This window comes from Hypomesus nipponensis, chromosome 7, assembly GCF_054491055.1.
Source record: "Hypomesus nipponensis isolate SF chromosome 7, ASM5449105v1, whole genome shotgun sequence".
Taxonomy (NCBI): domain Eukaryota; kingdom Metazoa; phylum Chordata; class Actinopteri; order Osmeriformes; family Osmeridae; genus Hypomesus; species Hypomesus nipponensis.
The window spans coordinates 17,392,501-17,413,675 of NC_140367.1; the positions used below are offsets into that span (position 1 = coordinate 17,392,501).

Genomic DNA, 21,175 nt, shown 5'->3' on the forward strand with positions numbered 1-21,175 from the left:
CATCCAAGTACTAACCAGGCCCGACCCTGCTTAGCTTCCGAGATCAGACGAGATCGGGCGTTGCCAGGATGGTATGGCCGTACGAAATAAGTTGACAACCATAGGCTACTTATCCATATACAGATTTAGCAATTGACAATGCAAGGTAGTCTCTCTCTCTCTCTCTCTCTCTCGTGTCAAAATGAAAACAGCTTCCAGCCCCTTTCATGAAGGACTACTTGTGCATATTGCAAGATTTCAGTTTCTAGGGTTAGGGTTAGGGTTAGGGTTAGGGTTAGGGTTAGGTTTGGGTTGGGGTAGGGTTAAAAGAAAAACTGGATGGTCTTAAAGAGCACGGGCCTATTATTACTGTGTTATTAAGCTGATTGAAATTGAATTGAGAGGAGCAGGAGTGCAGATGGATGTATTGTAAAATTGTGTTTGTTTTTTTACAGGTGCTGTGTAGCCATGGACGAGTGGATGGTGTTTTATGGATTTGAGGATCAAGGTAAGTGTTGTTGAAATTACTTTTTAAGGTGTAAATCTATGTGTGTGCATGTAAGTATGTGTGAGTGTATTTTACAGGTGCTGTGTGGCGATGAATAAGTGGATGGTGCTAAAGACGGAGATCAAGGTAAGTGTTATTGCCATGTTTTTAGTGCGTAGGTCTATGTGTCTGTGTGGAGCTGTGTGTGACTAAGTAAATAAATGAACTATGTGTGTGTGTTTATATTTGAGCCTCTGTATGAGGGTGTAGATGTATGTGTTGTGTATGGACCTGATGTGTGTGTGTGTGTATGGGTGTTATGTAGTCAGTACCAGAAGAAAGTATACGTCAACAGAATTGCCATGAAAATATATGTATACACTTTATTTAATAAGTGAAGCTGGTCCTGTGTGAAAATAAGAATGTTATGTTTTCTCATTCAGTCCCAGGGGTGTAATTGTGTTCAACTGTGTGATCCATTTTCTTTCGGCATGCTTCCGCTGTCCACTGGACCACCCGGACCCCGACTCCACACCAGATATGATGAGGTGAGTGACGGGGTGCTCCTGGAAGTGTGTGACCAGTGTTGTTTGTAGGTGTGCCCGTGAGATGTTGTTCAGATGTTGTTTCAACCTAGTGTCTATTGAAGCTCCGGTTTCTCCTACGTAGTGTTTATGGCAGAGGGTGCAGGTGATGATGTAAACCACATTGGAGGTTTGTAGGGTGAAGCTGTCCGCGATTGGAGCCGATGTGTGGCTATGGGGGTTTGTAATGAATTTCCTGTTCTTGTAGTGCAGTGTGTGAGGTTAGGGTTAGGGTTAGGGTTAGGGTTAGGGTTAGGGTTAGGGTTAGGTTTGTAGAAGGTCTCAGCCCAATGTTGGGCTGGAGTTGCACTGGCACAAGTTCCTGTGTTTTTATTAAAAGATTTTTTTGTCCCCATAAAAGAAGAAGAAGAGGAGGATTAAAATATTCCCATCAAGGTAGGTATCCAGGTAGGTATCCAGGTAGGTATACAGGTAAGTATTGTCAACCGTACTGTAGACCTCTATTGACCATTTTTCCTTTTTTCCTTTCCACAGGAACCCTTCTCCCCCTACTGGTCATTCCAGGTAAGTAGATATATATATGTGTGATTCTTGGTAGGATGTATGTGTAACATTTTGTTTCTCTCTCCAGGAATCCCTCATCTACCCCCCGGAAGTCAGCCGGGAATATGTAACCTTTTACATCATTAGATGGTTAATCCATAATCTCAGCATATTATCTGCGGTTTCAGGAGTCCAAAGGACCGGATCCTGTTCTGTGACCCGGAATTGGAGTCTACCCATTTCAGGTATTGGCTGGAAAGGAGAAATATTATCAATTTTGATATTAAGAGTCTCCAATAATTCTTGTTGGTCTTTGTCTAGTCTGTCGGAGAAAGTGATGAGCGGCATATAGGCGGCGGCCTTGGGAAAAGCTTTGCCACAGGACCTACCGAGCTGCTTCAATTGCTTCCAGGTAGTGCTGGTTTTCTGTCTGTCTAGACAGTTCACAAGGCCCACAGACAGAATCACATGTTCTACGTCCGGGTTTGGTGTTAGTTTCTCTAGCACCCCCCCTAGGTGAAGACAGTTAGCCCCAGGAAAACTGTCAACCTGGATATTCTCATCCTGAAAGGTAGGGATGGCCGAGAGGTTGGTATCACCCAACACCACTATAGGTTTAAATACCTCTAAATTCCACTTATGTATCTTTCTCCAGCAGGTAGGATGGATCGTTGGTTCCAGCCGTACGGAGAGCTCCGGAGGCAACGGACGACCAGTGAGCAGGTAAGTGGGGTCAAGGGGAGGGGGAAGTGGATAGGGGGAGGGGGGAGGAGGGTTGGGATTGGGTTAGGGTTAGGGTTAGGGTTAGGGTTAGGGTTAGGGTTAGGGTTAGGGTTAGGTTCAGAGACAGATCTCAACCCCTTGCAAGGTTGGAGTTGCACTGGCGCCAGCCCACCGTGTTGGACTGTGAGGGTCTACTGTTCCTATGAAAATGTGAAAAAAGAAGATGGAGATTTGAAGGTCTGTAAGGTAAGTGTTTGAAAATTATGGAACATACAGTTAGCCTCTATGAGGGTGCAATCAACTGATGTTTTAATCCCTTTTCTCTCTCCCCAGGTGGATCCCTCGACATTGAATGCAGCAAGGAAGGTAAGTGCAACCGCATTTTTTGGAGTTTGGATCCCCCACATGGCGGGGCAACAAGCACCCAACAAAAAAATGTAATAAATCATAATTCATGGTATCATCATTACAACAGAAAATATATATATTTTTTAATATATATATGAAAGCCCGCCATGTGGAGGATCCCAACTACCTGTAGTGTCTACAGGTACCCCCAAGGAAGGACAAGGTAAGAATCTCTAACACTTTCCAAAGTTGAACATTCTAGGATTTTAATATTTTTCATTTAACCCCAAGGGGTCAATTGTTTTTAAAAGGTGTATCCATGTTCGTTCAACCTTTTGTCTTTGAGTTTTTGTCCACTCTTTGCAGCTTTCCAGACCCTCAATCCCCATCATATTTACCCCATGCATTAAAAAGTGCCGGTACAGGACCGTATCCTCATTACCTCTCCTGACCTGATACCTGTGCTGTTTAAAACGGATCTCCATGGAGTACCTGGATTCTCCTACGTACAGTTTTTGGCAACTGGAGCATCTGATCACATAGACCACGTTGTAAGTTTTAAAATCAATGCTATTCCCTATAGGTACCCCCCTTCCAGAATATCTATTCCCAATATAGACATCCCGATGGAAGTGTTGTTGTTCTGTTAGGGATACCCTAGGTTTTTTATTTAGGCTCGAGTGTACCAATTTATCTTTAAGATTTTTGTTTCTCCTGTACGCAGAGATCAATTTAAAACCACCCAGGTCCTCCAGGGTCTCCTGGGCCTGTCCAAAGTTGAGCCTCAACTGGCCACCCAAACGTCCAAGAGGATGAGAGAACGTCGTGACCACAGGTATGATTTTCTTTTCATCATTTTGCACTACATATTTCCCATTTGTTTGGAAAACCCGCCTCACTTCGCTCCTTATTTCCCTCAGGAACCTTCGAGAGTATCCCCGAGGCCTTAGGGCTTTAAAGAGGACTGATGTCGCCTCCTCCACATCATTAAGGTGAGTACAAATGCGATGGAATCTGATCAGTTGTGATTTAACCAGACCCTTGTATGTATGCTTAGGATGGTAACTGTTTTTGTGGAGCAATGCATGCCTATCTGTTTCCTTAAAGAAAACTTTAGTGGCTAGTGTTTTTGTTGTTGCTCCCAAACTAGATGAAAAGAATACCTGTGTGTCTAGAAATTCCAATGTTTCCCTCTGGATGTTGTGTGTTATTTTGATGGCCGGATGATGTGTGTTTAGGGTTAGGGTTAGGGTTAGGGTTAGGGTTAGGGTTAGGGTTAGGGTTAGGGTTAGGTGTGGTAGCATTAACGAGGAAACACCCTGTGGGACCCCGACGGGACCACAGTTAAGGTGAGACCCCACGAAGGCACTCGCGCTTGAATCTCACTCACCCCATCTCCTGGTAAAGGTAAAAGAGAAGTGGTGATCCGTACAATAGTGTTCCAACCACCAGGGCTTGGAACTGCTGGTGTCCGAAGACTTTGGGATCGTATAAATATCTCTGTTAAAGTCCAATTGAGACATTGAATCTTGGTCTACATCCATAGCAGAAATCAGTCTGAGTACCACTGCCCGTCAGGGGTTGAGAGGTAACCGGTGTCCGGAGACTTTTTAGACTGAAGGACAGGGAAACGGTAGGTCCGGTCCGTTAGGGGTCCAATGATAGTGACGATTGGAAGGATTAGATGGGAGCTGATGAAAGTATTGGGAAAGGGGAGGGAAATTGACCATACAGAGCCAGCAACCACGAGGCGAGGGACACTGTTGCCCACAGGGCTTAGTCAGTCTCTACCCACCATCCAAAGAGAGATCTCTAGGATGGGAGGAGAGGGTATAAAAGGGGTGGTAGGGTAGGAGAAGGGGGTGTGAGAGTAGGGGAGAGAGCGTGAGTAGGAGAGGGAAGACTATACAGAGTCGACACCCACGGGGCGAGGAAAACTGTTGCCCACAGGGCTTAGTCAGTCTCTACCCACCTGTCCTAAGGGGGGAGCTCAGGACGGTGGGAGAGGGCAAAATGGGTGGGTGGGGGGGGGGGGGGGGGGGAAAAGAAAGGAGGAGGAGGGAAGAGTATACAGAGTTGTTACGGTGGAATATAGAGGGGGTTGGGGCTGGGCATGGGTTGGGATAGGATGAGGAATTGGGTTCGGGTCAATCCAAAGTTATAAAAAGGGGGTTGGGTTAGGGTTAGGGTTAGGGTTAGGGTTAGGGTTAGGGGTGGCAATAATGACGAGGAAACACCCTGTGGGACCCCGACGGGACCACAGTGCAGGTGAGACCCCATTGAGGCACGCGCACCTGAAACCCCACTCACTCCAACCCCTTAAATGGAATAAAGAGTCTAGAAGTCTAAAGGATTGAGTTGCAAACACTAGTACGTTGGCTTAAAGATCTGAGTAATAGGAGTATACAGTATTAGCATCCCACAGGGGTGACATACTGCTGTCCGAAGACCTTTCTCCTACATTTTGGACAAAAGTACTGAGACATGGATGGGGAATCTTAGGTCCGTTCGGGAGGGGCTGGTGGGGGGAGGGGGGAGAGGGGTGGCGGGGAAAGGGGGTGTCGGGGAGCGAAAGGGAAATGTGGGGATATGGATGTGTAAATGTATGACCGTACAGAGTCGACACCCACGGGGCGAGGAACACTGTTGCCCACAGGGCTTTAGTCAGCCTCTTCCTACCATCCAAGGGGGGAGTTTCCAGGATGGGAGGAGAGGGTATGAAGGGGTGGGAGGTGGCAGGGAAGGTTGGTGGGGAGTGAGAGGGATGAGGGGGGATATATATGACTATACAAAGTCGACACCCACAGGGCGAGGAACAATGTTGCCCACAGGGCTTTAGTCAGTCTCTACCCAACATCCAAGGGGAGGTTCTCAGGATGGGAGGAGAGGGTGGAAGGGGTGGCTAGGGGAGGGGGGTGGTGGGGGTGGTGGGGGGGGGGGGGGGGTTGGTTTGGTTTGGGTTTGGAAGTCATTTGGGGGAGTGGGACTTAGGTATAAATCTTCATGGTTGGGTTTTTGGGGGGGATTGGACATGGATCAGAAGGTTGGGTTTAGGTATAGGTTGAGGTTGGTTGAGGTTAGGGTTAAGGGTCGGGATAAGGTTATGCAAGAATCCATTTGTCAGGTCCGAAATGACCAGATGGTTGGGTTTAGGTACGAGGTTCCAAGAACGTTGGGTTTAGGTACGGGGTTCATGGTTAAGTTGAGGTAATAATCTGAGGATTGGGTTCAGGTATAGGATCCGAGTTGGTTTTGGTATAGATACCTGGATGTGGTTAGTGTTAGTATTAATGTTTTAAAGGGGTTCTGGTAAGAGGCTTAGGATATTTTACTTCATCCAGATGGTGGAAGAATAGTGTCAGTCTGAGAATCACTACCCCTCCGGGGTTAAGTGATAAACGGTGTCCGGGGACTTTAAGACTGGGGGTTATGGAATTCATACATTTCCAATAGGTAGGTTGTAGTGGGGGAAGGTTGATAAGGGCGGTTAAAATAGGAAGGATGATAGGGGTTGAGTCATTGTTGTCTAAAATTTAGGATAAATCAACCGTCATGTCTCAGTCTGAGTTGTTAGTCAGGTGGACGTCCCATCCGGGGAAAGATAATTATGCTAGACGGATTCTAAATTGAGGAACCACATCATCAGTAGTATACCTAGGATCATTGGGCGTTTCGGCCTTCGAAACACTAGACACCCTCCCCTAGGCAGGCCCACCAGGGTTGATCAAATCCCCAGTGTGTGATTCCAATCCAATTGGTGAGTATAGTAGGTCCTGAGAGTCCTAGTAAGTCCAGTCTATCGAGAAAAAGTCCATAGTCCGAGTACCCAAGTGAACATTCAAAGCTGGAGATCTGAACTGGGGATAATTTACAAGGATTGAGTGGGGGCTGTTGAAATAAGAGTGGTGTGGGGAGGGAGTGAGGGTGATTGGGTATTGGAGTGGAATAGAATAACTCTTGGACTAAGGGTGATCTCTTTTAAAATTGTTATATTTTTGGAAATTAAAGATGTTATTGGGTAGAGGCCGTTGGAAAGAAGGATAGTGTGGGGGTGACTGGGTGTTTGGAGTGGAAGGGAATAGAAATTTGCCTAAGGAAGACTTATTTTTGAGTAAGATGATTTTTTGTGGTGATTTGGGATGTTTTGGGATCATTTTAGAGCAAAAAAAAATTTTTTGAAATTTTTTTTTTTTTTATTAAATTTTTTAAAATTTTATGCTAAGCTAATGCTAACAATTTTTTTATTTTAATTTTTTTGCTAAGCTAATGCTAAAAAAAATTGTTTTAAATTTTAAGGTAAAGCTAATGCTAATATGAAGGCTAAGCTAAAGTAAATCGCAAATATGTGCAGTTCTTACCTTGGATCCTGCCCACTGCTTGCTCCAACGGAAAATGTTGGGGTAGAATTGTTACCCAGAAGGAAGCACAATAAACTGTGCAAGAGGACTCATCCAAGAGAAGAAATTTCTCATGGGGAAGTGAACAATGCTAAAAACCAGGGAGGCAAAAGCGTATCCTGGGGTATGGGTTTGATCACACCCCTTGGGCTAGAGGGTGATGATCAGAATCAGTCAAAGGTGTAGTGCAGTGGTGTGTGAGTGGGGCTAAACCCCGTAAAAGACTGGGCTGCGATCAAGGTCCTTCGCCCTGGACCACCACATCCTGCGTGCTGTCCCAAATGGGACCCAGGAGGGCCGCATACTTACCTGCCCACCCAAACAGACTGCTTGTTAACACCGCGAGGTTACCACAGCCTGCCCGGAGAGGGCCTGAAGAACCACTTACCCAGACAGACTGCTTGTGATCGCAGCCTGCCCAGAGTGGGTCGACCCCCAGCCCATCCAGACAAGCTGCCCCTGTCGCAGCTCACCCAGCATGGGTTGAGGGGGTCTCCCGCCCACCGTGACAGACTGCCCCTGTCGCAGCCTGCCCAACGGGGGGCTAAGGACTTCTCCCGTCCACCCAGGCAAGCCGCCCCTGTCGCAGCCTGCCCAGCGTGGGCTGGGGAGGTCTCCCGCCCATCCAGACAAGCTGCCCCTGTCGCAGCCTGCCCAGCATGGGCTGAGGAGAGTGCTGGCGGAAGGGAGGTAAGGCTCCTATTGAGCCTTGGAACTCCCTACAAGCTTCTACCAGCGGCTAGGGCCTAGGTTTGCCGGCGGGTGAGTCCTGGGAATATGTCCCATTGTGCTAAACCACTGGACCCACCAATCTTCTACCGACGCTAACTATACCTCGTAAAATCATACTCACCAAAAGCGTGGAAAACACGGTCTGGTCTGGAAAACCCGTCAGAGGCCTGTCGAGGGATCCGGATGGCAGTACAGCAATGCCGGGAGGACCCCATTCAAAGAGGTAGCAAACGTTAAAACGGTGAGAAATCTGATTGGTTGGAGGGGAGCAGTATGCAAATGATAGCCATCAGCAAGGGTTGACGGGTAATGTTCTGCGGTGGAGAAACCGAAGATGAGAATGGTAGCGTCGAGGAGGGGGTTGACTCGGGTCCCAGCGGAGATTGATCTGATCTGTTGGCCTTGATGGCAGAGCGATCGGTGACTGGCATCCTGAGTGCCAGGGCCCCCACCCAGAGACGGGAGGGGGGCTCGGACTGTCCCCCCAATTCAATGTGGAGAGGTCCAGAGTCCCCCCTCCTAAATGGGAAGGGACCCCTGTGAAATTAAATGGGTCCCCCGACCTGCCAGTCCGGAATGGCGGTGGAGGGTGGACCCAGGCACCAAGGTGTCGGGGCCTCCGCCCAAAATTGGGCAGAGGTCCAGGGCCCCCCAGATGAGGGGTCCAGTATAAAAGTAAGGGGGAGGGGGGTGGCTGAGGGAGGGGGGCGGGGGGGGCTTGGGGGTCCAGGGCCCCCAATTGTCAAAGTAAAGGTTTAGTGAGGTGGGAGGGGTGGTTGGGGTCGAGGGGGGCCAGGGGGGACGGGGGGGACCCCCGGGGGGGCCCGTGGGGGCCGGGGCCCCCGAAGGTCAAAATCAAAGTTTATCAAAGTGGGAGGGGTGGGCGGGGTCGAGGGGGGCCAGGGGGGACGGGGGGGACCCCCGGGGGGGCCCCTGGGGGCCGGGGCCCCCGAAGGTCAAAATCAAAGTTTATCAAAGTGGGAGTTGTGGGCGGGGTCGAGGGGGGCCAGGGGGGACGGGGGGGACCCCCGGGGGGGCCCGTGGGGGCCGGGGCCCCCGAAGGTCAAAAACAAAGTTAAACAAAATGGAAGGGGTCGAGGGGGGCCGGGGGGGACGGGGGGGACCCCCGGGGGGGCCCGTGGGGGCCGGGGCCCCCGAAGGTCAAAATCAAAGTTAAACAAAATGGAAGGGGTCGAGGGGGCCGGGGGGACCCCCGGGGGGGGCCCATGGGGGCCGGGGCCCCCGAATGTGAAAATCAAAGTTTATCAAGGTGGGAGGGGTGGGTGGGGTCGGGGTGGGCCCGGGGGGGGTCCTTGGGGGGCCCGTGGGGGCCGGGGCCCCCGAAGGTCAAAATCAAAGTTTAACAGAGTGGGAGGAGTGGGTGGGGTCGAGGGGAGTCAGTGAATGGGCTCGGTCTTGGATGGGTTTCAGGTCCCGTCCGACGGAGCAAAGTTACTCGTTCCAAGTTTTAGAAATTGGCAATCAAACTGTGTTTCAAGGGTTGTGGTGAGGCATATTCTATTGGGGTTGGGGTTAGGGTCAGTGAGTGGGATGGGGTTCTGGTCAGGTGTCAGGGTGAGGGCCTAAAGTGGGCGGCCATCTAGGGTTTAGGGTTTGGGTCCATCCTTCAAGGGTTGAGATTAGGTTTTAGGGTTGGGGTGAGGTACATCCTATAAGGGTTGGGGTTAGGGTCAGAGAGTGGGATAGGGTTGGGCTTCAGGTCACCTCAGGTGAAAACGAGTCACTGGTTCTCAGTGTTGGGCTTAGGTCAGGATGTCAGCTGGCAAGAGCTGGCGTTAAGTGGTGGTCCAGAATCCATGACCCTGGTCCTGTCATGGTGGAATTGAGTATTCTTTTTCCCTCAAGGTGCAAGTCCAGTGTTTAGATGTGGTGAAAAAGTGCAGTGATTCAACCGGAAGTGGACAAAGGAGACAATTCAACAAGGTCTAGACCAAGGAGGATGTAGAATTTTTTTATTATTAATCAAACATTTTCTGAACACAATGAAATGTAATTTCCGTTGGAAAAAGTGTTCCACAGTCAAAAGAACTCAAAAGGAAAATTTGTAACCAAATCTTTTGCTTAAGTAAGGAAATAAGTTGAGGTTGTAAGAATAAACAGGGAAGGGGTTAGCCCGTAAAATGAGACAAGAAAATAAAAAATATTTTATATATAATTTTTATTTCAAGGGATGTTTTATATATTCTAAAGGGAAGTATTTTATATTTGAAAGGGAAGGGGCTCAGATTCGTGGGAGTCTTAAGAGGAACAAAGTCCATACAAAACTTCCCAACCATCATCATGTGGTGCCCCCAATTTCCCAATATTTTTTGTTATTTTTTTATATGGTGATTTTTTTATTTTTTTATTTTTTATTTTTTTATTTTTTTATTTTTTTAGAATTTAAGAATTCAACAACTTCAACCGTTAGAAAAGAAAAGTTTCTAAATTTTAACAAAAAATAATAACTGGAACAGGGAACAGATTTTACACAATAGGGACAGGAACATTTTCAGTGTATAGACAGAACGTTGAACAAGAACTGAAAAGGAAGCGGAAGTCACCCCCCCAAAAAAAGGGGGGGGGGGGGGGGGTTTAGGTGCGTGGTCCAAAGGGGGGGCATTCATTAAGTCCCCCTGGGTGCATGGAGTTTAATCGTCTAATCCATGTTCTCTCTTCTTTGCGTCGGGACTCCTTGGACCAGGAACTGTCATGCGCCAGAGCTTTGATCCACATGTTGTCAGTGCCATGTTTTCGGAAGTGGCAGGCCAAGATTGTATTTCTCTTTTCCACATTAATGGAGTAGCGGTGGGTGGACAACCTAGCCTCCACGGAGTTGGCAGTTTCCCCTACATACAATTTGTTGCAGATTTTACAACCCAGAACATAAACACAATTCTTGGTGGATTTCGGGATCGAGTCCGGGAGTTGGTAGTTTTGACGGGTGTACGGATTCTGAACCCAATGCCTCCGGGGGAGGGGTCTTGTCGGATGTCTCTGTGTTGGGAGTTTTGCTCTGACCAGGTGGTCCTGTAGGTTCGGGTTCCTACGAAAGGCCGAGATGATTTTAGAGCCGTCAAGGGAAGGGAGGTGGGATTTCAGTTGGTTGAGGTTTGATTTGAAGGCGCGGTGGAGGTGCGTCGAGTAGGCCGAAAAGGTGGAAATGATTGGGATTTTGGTTAACACCGGGTCCTCTCGTCTCCGATCGTTCCGGGGAATTCTGTCCGCAACAACTTTCCGGAGGAAGGTCCTAGTGTAGTTCCTCTTTCGAAGTGCCCGAAAGAGGATGGAGGTTGCCTCGCGTTCGTCCTCCGGTCGGGTACATAGGCGGTTGAAACGGATCAGTTGAGACTTGACAATACCTCGAAAGGTGTGTTGGGGATGGAAGCTGGTTCTGTGAAGGAGGGCGTGGGTGTCCGTGGGTTTAAAGTAGACTTTTGTGGTTAACTTGCCAATGTGGGCGGGGTCCGTTCCCTTGGAGATGGTGACATCTAAGAAGTCCACCGACTGCAAGCTAACCGTCTCTTTCAGGCGGATGGAGGGGTGGTGGGTGTTGAGGGTTGCCACCCAGTCTACGAGGTCCTTGCGAGAGTGAGGCCAGATACCCCAGATGTCGTCCAGGTACCGATAGTAACGAGAAGGTAGTTTGGGGCATGCGGAGAAGACCGTTTCCTCCCAGTCGGCCATGTAAATGTTGGCATAAGATGGAGCAAATCGTTTGCCCATGGCCGTGCCTTTGACTTGCAGGAACCAGCTTCCATTGAAAAGAAAGTCATTCCTTGTAAGACCAAGGCGTAACAGGGTGAGGAGGTGGTCATCCGGCCTGGTAGGGTCCGGGAACCGCTCAAAACATTTTTCCACTGCCAATACACCTCTGTCCGTATCAATGTTCGTGTACAAACTTTCCACATCCATAGTGAATAGCAGGTCACTTGCAGAGACGGGGGAGTCCTGAATTTTGGAGAGGAAATCGTAGGTGTCCTTCAAGTAACTTGGGTGTTTGGTGGACAAGGGGTGAAGGTAATGTTCAAGGAGAGCTGCAACGTGTGAGCTCTCACTACCACAATCGGAGACAATTGGTCTCCCGGGTGGCATGTGGTGTGGAGTTAGCCAGGCTGTTTGTGGCTTGTGGATTTTGGGCAGAAGGTAAAGTTGTCTGGGCCGGGGCGGGTCATCACTGGTAAGGAATTTGACTTGCTTTTTTGAGAGAAAGCCATCCGAGAGCATCTCGGAAAGAGTGCTCTTGATGAGGGCAGCCGTCCTGGGGTAAATGGGATTTTGCAGTGGGGCATAGTACCGAGGGTCCGAGAGTTGTCTCATCGCTTCCTTCACGTAGAGCGCCCTGTCCATAATAACCACTGCAGATCCCTTATCCGCCGGCTTGATGACTATCGAGGAGTTTTTCTTGAGTTGCTGGAGGGCTTCCCATTCAGGTCTGGTGACATTGTCCTCCTCAGGGAAGAAAACCGGGGATGAAGAGGCATAGGCAGCCTTGTCAAGGGCCAAAACATCCAGCAGAAGGGGGAAGGAGATTGGGGGGAGGTTCCCAGAAGGAGGGGGGCAAAAAAGGAACTCTAGAGCTGGTCCCACGGGGGTCATCGGCAAAGAAAGAGGCCAATTTGAGTCTCCGATGATATGTTGTAAGGTCTACTAGGAGGCCTTTTTTGGGGTCGTCGGATTTCTCAAAGTGAGGGACGAACGAAAGCCCCTTGGAGAGGAGGGAGGATTGCGGAGGGGTTAGACGGAAGGTGGTGGAGAGGTTGAGTACGCCAACACTTGTGTTCCCCGGCACTTCTAGTGTTGGCTGTCCCAGTTTAAATGGGCGTTCCAATGTGCCCACATGGCGCTTGCTGAGTCGGCTGTCCAATGGATTCTGTCCGGTCCAACGCCAAAAAGGTGATTGGGTAGTCGGGGGATGTGGTTGGTCTTCTCCTTGATGAGGTTGTTGAGGGTTCGAAGATTTCGCAGGAATTTGTCGCCCAGCTGGTCGGAGAAGTTCACGACCGGTAGCAGAATTTGGGCATTGGGAAAGGCTACCCTGGCAGAGCCCAGTAGCCGGTTTAGTTGCTGCCTCAGCAGGGATTCATTGCCCTGCGCTTTGTTATTCAGGCCAAAGGAAAGGACTACCTTTTGGGTCTCCGGGGATACAGGCGTTCTGTGCTTGAGGATATGAGTGGCATGAGCCAGGAGGGCTCCTGGGTAACAGTCCACTTGTACTCTACTGTCTGGGATCAAAGGTAGTCTGGACAGATTTGAGTCTCCCATTACGATAATCGGACGGGATGGGGTAAGTGACCAGTTGTGGTACTTATTTCCCAGAGCCTGATGCCGTTGAAAGGCCGGGGTGGGAGGTGCTACGGGGTTATTGGGAAGGTCGGATGTCGTATCCCGGGGAGGTCTTCTTGTCCGAGGTGGTCTTTGTGGTAAGGGAAGTTGATTGGCGTTCAGCCAGTCCAGGGGTATAGTTGTGTCAGAGATGAGGGGAATGACGGAGGATGCCTCGCTTCTGCCACTGACACTTAGTGCCGCATCCTCGTCCCTGGTGGTTGGAGGAGGGACATGAAAGTCAAAAAGGTCTTGCGAGCCATGGTGGATGGGGGATGAGGGGGGAAGGCATCTCCTTTTTGGGGAAGGTGCCCTATCCAGGGTACCGGACTCGTCAGGGTGTTCCTGGGCGGTGACAGGCTTGGTCTTTGTTTGAGAGGGGTTTGGGGCAGGTCTGGGTGGTAAAGGGAGGGTGCGGGAGGAGGGAAGTATTGTGGAAGGGGGAGGGGGGGTGGGAGTGGGGGGGGTTCTTCGAGAGGTTCCGGGGGAATAGGGTCTGGTCGGCAAGGGGAGGGTGAGGAGGGAGGGAAGTATCTTGGTCGGGGGAGTGGGGGTGGGGGAAGGGGTAGTTCTGCCCGGAGAAGGTCTGGGGGAATAGGGTGTGGTTGGCCTGGGGAGGGTGAGGAGGGAGGGAAGCGGTTTGGTAGGGGGAGGGAGGGTGGTGGGTGTTATTCGAGGGGGGTTTTGGGAGTAGGGTCTGGTTGGCATGGGGAGGGTAAGGAGGGAGGGAAGCGCTTTGGTAGGGCGAGGGAGGGTGGTGGTTTGGGAGGTAGTGGGGGACTGGTCACGGTCGGGTGTAGCAGGGGAGGGGGGGAAGTGGCCAGAAGTAGAGGACTCTGGTGGTGGGGAGAGGAGGTGGTGGATTTCCGTGGCAGACCATTGAATAATGGACTCATGAAGGCCCCGTAGGTCAAAGGTGGACCAGGTAACGGCCTGCTCCCAGAATGGTATCCAATCTGTCATCCGATTAGCCAGGATCTGCTGTTTAAGGGAATTTATCTCCGCCATGTAATGCTCCTCCAGTATTTGGAGACTGGTGTGGTACCAGTTTCTGCTGTTACCAGCGGCCAGGAGGGAGGTGTGTGGGTTGGGGAAGGCCGGACGGATAAGGTCCTTTATGAATCCGGCGGTCCGGTAGAGGCGTTGGGGCTGGACTTCGTTGCCCGTGGATGTCTGCACCTTAGAGAGGTGGTGGTGGGCTTTTATGAAATTGCAGAAGAGTCGGGGTAATGGCGTCGGATTGTGGTCCGTTGGGGTCGCCATATTTAGAGGAATCTGTGGGGGCAGTCAAAAGAGAGGAGTGTAAGAGGTAGGGTGATGATAAATCCCATGGGGGGTCTAAGTTTGCATAATTTGAGTTGAGGCGGAGTCATGTCCAAAGATTGGACAGTAGAAATCAAAACTGGATCAGAGTAATGGTACATTGAGCGAGCAGAGGAGGAGGAGGGGTATTCGGAGCGAGTAGGGCCAAGGCCCCGGCAGAGTTAGGTGTGGCAATAATGACGAGGAAACACCCTGTGGGACCCCGACGGGACCACAGTGCAGGTGAGACCCCATTGAGGCACGCGCACCTGAAACCCCACTCACTCCAACCCCTTAAATGGAATAAAGAGTCTAGAAGTCTAAAGGATTGAGTTGCAAACACTAGTACGTTGGCTTAAAGATCTGAGTAATAGGAGTATACAGTATTAGCATCCCACAGGGGTGACATACTGCTGTCCGAAGACCTTTCTCCTACATTTTGGACAAAAGTACTGAGACATGGATGGGGAATCTTAGGTCCGTTCGGGAGGGGCTGGTGGGGGGAGGGGGGGGAGAGGGGTGGCGGGGAAAGGGGGTGTCGGGGAGCGAAAGGGAAATGTGGGGATATGGATGTGTAAATGTATGACCGTACAGAGTCGACACCCACGGGGCGAGGAACACTGTTGCCCACAGGGCTTTAGTCAGCCTCTTCCTACCATCCAAGGGGGGAGTTTCCAGGATGGGAGGAGAGGGTATGAAGGGGTGGGAGGTGGCAGGGAAGGTTGGTGGGGAGTGAGAGGGATGAGGGGGGATATATATGACTATACAAAGTCGACACCCACAGGGCGAGGAACAATGTTGCCCACAGGGCTTTAGTCAGTCTCTACCCAACATCCAAGGGGAGGTTCTCAGGATGGGAGGAGAGGGTGGAAGGGGTGGCTAGGGGAGGGGGGTGGTGGGGGTGGTGGGGGGGGGGGGGGGGTTGGTTTGGTTTGGGTTTGGAAGTCATTTGGGGGAGTGGGACTTAGGTATAAATCTTCATGGTTGGGTTTTTGGGGGGGATTGGACATGGATCAGAAGGTTGGGTTTAGGTATAGGTTGAGGTTGGTTGAGGTTAGGGTTAAGGGTCGGGATAAGGTTATGCAAGAATCCATTTGTCAGGTCCGAAATGACCAGATGGTTGGGTTTAGGTACGAGGTTCCAAGAACGTTGGGTTTAGGTACGGGGTTCATGGTTAAGTTGAGGTAATAATCTGAGGATTGGGTTCAGGTATAGGATCCGAGTTGGTTTTGGTATAGATACCTGGATGTGGTTAGTGTTAGTATTAATGTTTTAAAGGGGTTCTGGTAAGAGGCTTAGGATATTTTACTTCATCCAGATGGTGGAAGAATAGTGTCAGTCTGAGAATCACTACCCCTCCGGGGTTAAGTGATAAACGGTGTCCGGGGACTTTAAGACTGGGGGTTATGGAATTCATACATTTCCAATAGGTAGGTTGTAGTGGGGGAAGGTTGATAAGGGCGGTTAAAATAGGAAGGATGATAGGGGTTGAGTCATTGTTGTCTAAAATTTAGGATAAATCAACCGTCATGTCTCAGTCTGAGTTGTTAGTCAGGTGGACGTCCCATCCGGGGAAAGATAATTATGCTAGACGGATTCTAAATTGAGGAACCACATCATCAGTAGTATACCTAGGATCATTGGGCGTTTCGGCCTTCGAAACACTAGACACCCTCCCCTAGGCAGGCCCACCAGGGTTGATCAAATCCCCAGTGTGTGATTCCAATCCAATTGGTGAGTATAGTAGGTCCTGAGAGTCCTAGTAAGTCCAGTCTATCGAGAAAAAGTCCATAGTCCGAGTACCCAAGTGAACATTCAAAGCTGGAGATCTGAACTGGGGATAATTTACAAGGATTGAGTGGGGGCTGTTGAAATAAGAGTGGTGTGGGGAGGGAGTGAGGGTGATTGGGTATTGGAGTGGAATAGAATAACTCTTGGACTAAGGGTGATCTCTTTTAAAATTGTTATATTTTTGGAAATTAAAGATGTTATTGGGTAGAGGCCGTTGGAAAGAAGGATAGTGTGGGGGTGACTGGGTGTTTGGAGTGGAAGGGAATAGAAATTTGCCTAAGGAAGACTTATTTTTGAGTAAGATGATTTTTTGTGGTGATTTGGGATGTTTTGGGATCATTTTAGAGCAAAAAAAAATTTTTTGAAAAATTTTTTTTTTTTATTAAATTTTTTAAAATTTTATGCTAAGCTAATGCTAACAATTTTTTTATTTTAATTTTTTTGCTAAGCTAATGCTAAAAAAAATTGTTTTAAATTTTAAGGTAAAGCTAATGCTAATATGAAGGCTAAGCTAAAGTAAATCGCAAATATGTGCAGTTCTTACCTTGGATCCTGCCCACTGCTTGCTCCAACGGAAAATGTTGGGGTAGAATTGTTACCCAGAAGGAAGCACAATAAACTGTGCAAGAGGACTCATCCAAGAGAAGAAATTTCTCATGGGGAAGTGAACAATGCTAAAAACCAGGGAGGCAAAAGCGTATCCTGGGGTATGGGTTTGATCACACCCCTTGGGCTAGAGGGTGATGATCAGAATCAGTCAAAGGTGTAGTGCAGTGGTGTGTGAGTGGGGCTAAACCCCGTAAAAGACTGGGCTGCGATCAAGGTCCTTCGCCCTGGACCACCACATCCTGCGTGCTGTCCCAAATGGGACCCAGGAGGGCCGCATACTTACCTGCCCACCCAAACAGACTGCTTGTTAACACCGCGAGGTTACCACAGCCTGCCCGGAGAGGGCCTGAAGAACCACTTACCCAGACAGACTGCTTGTGATCGCAGCCTGCCCAGAGTGGGTCGACCCCCAGCCCATCCAGACAAGCTGCCCCTGTCGCAGCTCACCCAGCATGGGTTGAGGGGGTCTCCCGCCCACCGTGACAGACTGCCCCTGTCGCAGCCTGCCCAACGGGGGGCTAAGGACTTCTCCCGTCCACCCAGGCAAGCCGCACCTGTCGCAGCCTGCCCAGCGTGGGCTGGGGAGGTCTCCCGCCCATCCAGACAAGCTGCCCCTGTCGCAGCCTGCCCAGCATGGGCTGAGGAGAGTGCTGGCGGAAGGGAGGTAAGGCTCCTATTGAGCCTTGGAACTCCCTACAAGCTTCTACCAGCGGCTAGGGCCTAGGTTTGCCGGCGGGTGAGTCCTGGGAATATGTCCCATTGTGCTAAACCACTGGACCCACCAATCTTCTACCGACGCTAACTATACCTCGTAAAATCATACTCACCAAAAGCGTGGAAAACACGGTCTGGTCTGGAAAACCCGTCAGAGGCCTGTCGAGGGATCCGGATGGCAGTACAGCAATGCCGGGAGGACCCCATTCAAAGAGGTAGCAAACGTTAAAACGGTGAGAAATCTGATTGGTTGGAGGGGAGCAGTATGCAAATGATAGCCATCAGCAAGGGTTGATGGGTAATGTTCTGCGGTGGAGAAACCGAAGATGAGAATGGTAGCGTCGAGGAGGGGGTTGACTCGGGTCCCAGCGGAGATTGATCTGATCTGTTGGCCTTGATGGCAGAGCGATCGGTGACTGGCATCCTGAGTGCCAGGGCCCCCACCCAGAGACGGGAGGGGGGCTCGGACTGTCCCCCCAATTCAATGTGGAGAGGTCCAGAGTCCCCCCTCCTAAATGGGAAGGGACCCCTGTGAAATTAAATGGGTCCCCCGACCTGCCAGTCCGGAATGGCGGTGGAGGGTGGACCCAGGCACCAAGGTGTCGGGGCCTCCGCCCAAAATTGGGCAGAGGTCCAGGGCCCCCCAGATGAGGGGTCCAGTATAAAAGTAAGGGGGAGGGGGGTGGCTGAGGGAGGGGGGCGGGGGGGGCTTGGGGGTCCAGGGCCCCCAATTGTCAAAGTAAAGGTTTAGTGAGGTGGGAGGGGTGGTTGGGGTCGAGGGGGGCCAGGGGGGACGGGGGGGACCCCCGGGGGGGCCCGTGGGTTAGGGTTAGGGTTAGGGTTAGGGTTAGGGTTAGGGTTAGGGTTAGGGTTAGGGTTAGGAGGATAGTAAAAAACCCACTCACAATGACATTCAAGATCCGAAGATCAGCAAAGGTCGGGGTAAACGTGCACGGACACTTCCAGGGACCTTGGATCACCCACAGAGAGAGTAGGGGCCGAGCCCCTCCAGGAACTCCGAAGAGAACCTAGGCCTAGTTACTCATGGCAGCCCGCCGCCTGACACAGAGAGCCGAGAGGCACCAAGGAGGAAGGAGAGAGAGAGAGAGAGAGAGAGAGAGAGAGAGAGAGAGAAGGAGAGAGAGAGAAGAGGGGAAAAGGAAATTAACAGAGGCAATCAAAGGTCAGGCACCATGGACTACTCCTCCTGATCCAACCAGACATGCCAATGAACAGGACTAAGACTAGAGTAAAATGACAAAGGCTAACACCACTATCAGTCCTAGTGACTGTGCTACCTCATGGAATGACAAAATGACTACAGATAATACAGACACCATACAAACAAGGAGACAAATAGAGGTTATTACCCTAGGACAGGATAGGTAGTAGACGTGGAGTGAAACCAACAAGGTCCCCAGCGACCGTTGGCAAACACAATCCCAAACGCCGCCGGAGGCGGCGTTCCGGGGGACACACGTCTCTTTAGGGATGAGGGGCGCGCTCTCCTCAGGGATGAGGGGGCTTGTTGTCCTGGTGGGTGGGGGGGAGGGAGAGGGAGAGAGAGGAAAAAGGAGAGAGGGAGAGAGGATGAGGGGTATTGTATTGGGTGATGCCAGCAATCACCGAGGTGAAGGAGCATGAGAGGGGTATTACCATAGGAGCAGACGTGGAGTGAAACCAACAAGGTCCCCAGCGACCGTTGGCAAACACAATCCCAAACGCCGCCGGAGGCGGCGTTCCGGGGGGTACACGTCTCTTTAGGGATGAGGGGCGCGCTCTCCTCAGGGATGAGGGGGCTTGTTGTCCTGGTGGGTGGGGGGGAGGGAGAGGGAGAGAGAGGAAAAAGGAGAGAGGGAGAGAGGATGAGGGGTATTGTATTGGGTGATGCCAGCAATCACCGAGGTGAAGGAGCATGAGAGGGGTATTACCATAGGAGCAGACGTGGAGTGAAACCAACAAGGTCCCCAGCGACCGTTGGCAAACACAATCCCGGGGGGTACACGTCTCCTCAGGGATGAGAGGCACGCGTCTCCTCAGGGATGAGAGGGCGTGTGATGATGATGATGGGTAGTCCCGTCCTGGTGGGCGGGGGGAGGGGGGAAGGGGGGAGGGAGGGAGAGAGGAGGAGGGGGAGGGGGAAAGAGAAGGGGCTTTGGGGTTGGGGTGAGGGGGTGATGCCAGCAGTCACTAGGTGAAGAAGCATGAGGGCGGAGGGGACTAGATGGAGGGGGTGAGTGGTGAATCATGCCAGCATCACAGGTGTGAAGAAGCATGAGGGGGGTGGGGGCTGGATAAGGGGGGGGGGGGGGGGGGGTTTTAAAGGTGGACATGCCGACGGTCACTGATGTGAAGAAGCATGGGGGGACGGGAGGGGGCCGGAAAAATGGATTAGGAGAGGGGAGGTACCTAGAAAATCATGCCAGCAGTCAAAAGATTGAAGAAGCATGAGGGATTGAGTTATTATTGTTTTGTAGTTTTTTTGTTGTGTTTTTTTGCCTGTTTTTTGAGGGAACGGGAGAGGGGAGCGACTGGTCGGGGAGAGGGGGCGTGTTGCAGTGTGGTGGGAGGGGAAGGTGGGATATGGGGGGCAGGTGGAGGAGTAGTAACAACAGGGTTGGGGGGAGGGGGGGGCTCAATTATCGGACTGGGGGACACTAGGCTGAGGAGTTCCCTTTCTAGATTGTCCCTGTCCTCACTTGAGGCGGGGAAGACAGGAGAGGGGGAGTGATGGGGGCTAAGGGGAGGGGAAGGGGAGAGGGAGCCCAGGCTGGACCCAGAGCTGGCAAGGGGATCCCTGGTCTCGACTGGAGTGTCGGCGGTGGCCCGCTGACGGGATGTGGAGGGCCTAGGATGTCGTTGGGGTAACGATTCCAGGGCCTGGGAGCTAATCTCCTCTATGTTTATGGGACTCCAATCCAGTTCCATGTCCTCAACGGGGGACAGGACTGAGGTGGGAGCCGGGATGGTGATGGGGGGGGGCAGGGAGGAAGGGGGGGCTTTTGGTGGGGTAGGGGACGTGGCGAGAAGGGGGGCAGGGTGGATATGGCCCGAAGTGGAGGGGTTCGGGGGGGCCACGGTAGCGTTGGCCTGGCCTGTAGCAGCGCTAGTGGTAGCAGCTGCCGACGAGGGCTGAGTCTCCATGGGGGTGGGGAGGGGGTAAAGGAGAGCCCTGGAGGCTCCAGAGGGGGGGGCCCTACGTAGGGGGAGTTTTTTGTCCTTTTTGCGGGCGGATACAGGGGGAAAGTAAGGGGAGTGGGGGCCGGTGGGGAAAATCTCCACCGGTAGGAGGGCCCGGGTATGTTGTAGGACCAGTTGGGGGATGGGGGCTTTGAGGTCCTGGGTGGCCCATCTGATGCCCAACTCCCAGGCGTCCAACCAGCGATGGAAGGAGGGGAACTGGGATTTGAGTGAGCCAGACAGGGAGATGAGGGTGGAGGAATAATGAGTGGAGAGGACCTCATAATTGGTCCTTATCCACGTGACCGCATTCGTATGTAGGCTCTGGAGGCTCTCGGTCGTGGGGGAGTAGGGGTGGAATGGAGCAGCATATTCTCTCACCTGGCGGTCATAGCCTGGTGGGGGGATGCCATCATCCAGGAACGCGCGGACTTGTCTATGGTGAAAAGCCGTCTTTAAAAGACGGCAAATCATTTTACCTGCCGCTGTGGTCTGAGGAC

General features: G+C 51.4%; 1 long non-coding RNA gene and 1 other non-coding gene across 2 annotated transcripts in view; both read right to left on the reverse strand.

Annotated features, from left to right (window-relative positions):
* Positions 1-85, reverse strand: part of LOC146281761 (5S ribosomal RNA) — a 119-nt gene extending 34 nt beyond the window's left edge. Inside the window, exon 1 of the ribosomal RNA XR_014765170.1 lies at positions 1-85. This exon is cut by the window's left edge and continues 34 nt beyond it. This is a non-coding gene — a ribosomal RNA (5S ribosomal RNA).
* Positions 86-18,384: 18,299 nt separating this feature from the next.
* Positions 18,385-19,567, reverse strand: LOC146281762 (uncharacterized). The gene is made up of 4 exons (XR_014762535.1): positions 19,427-19,567; positions 19,152-19,303; positions 18,866-19,028; positions 18,385-18,554 (listed from the first exon to the last, which is right to left on the reverse strand). It is a non-coding gene; the product is annotated as an uncharacterized LOC146281762 (long non-coding RNA).
* Between the last annotated feature and the right edge of the window lie 1,608 nt (positions 19,568-21,175).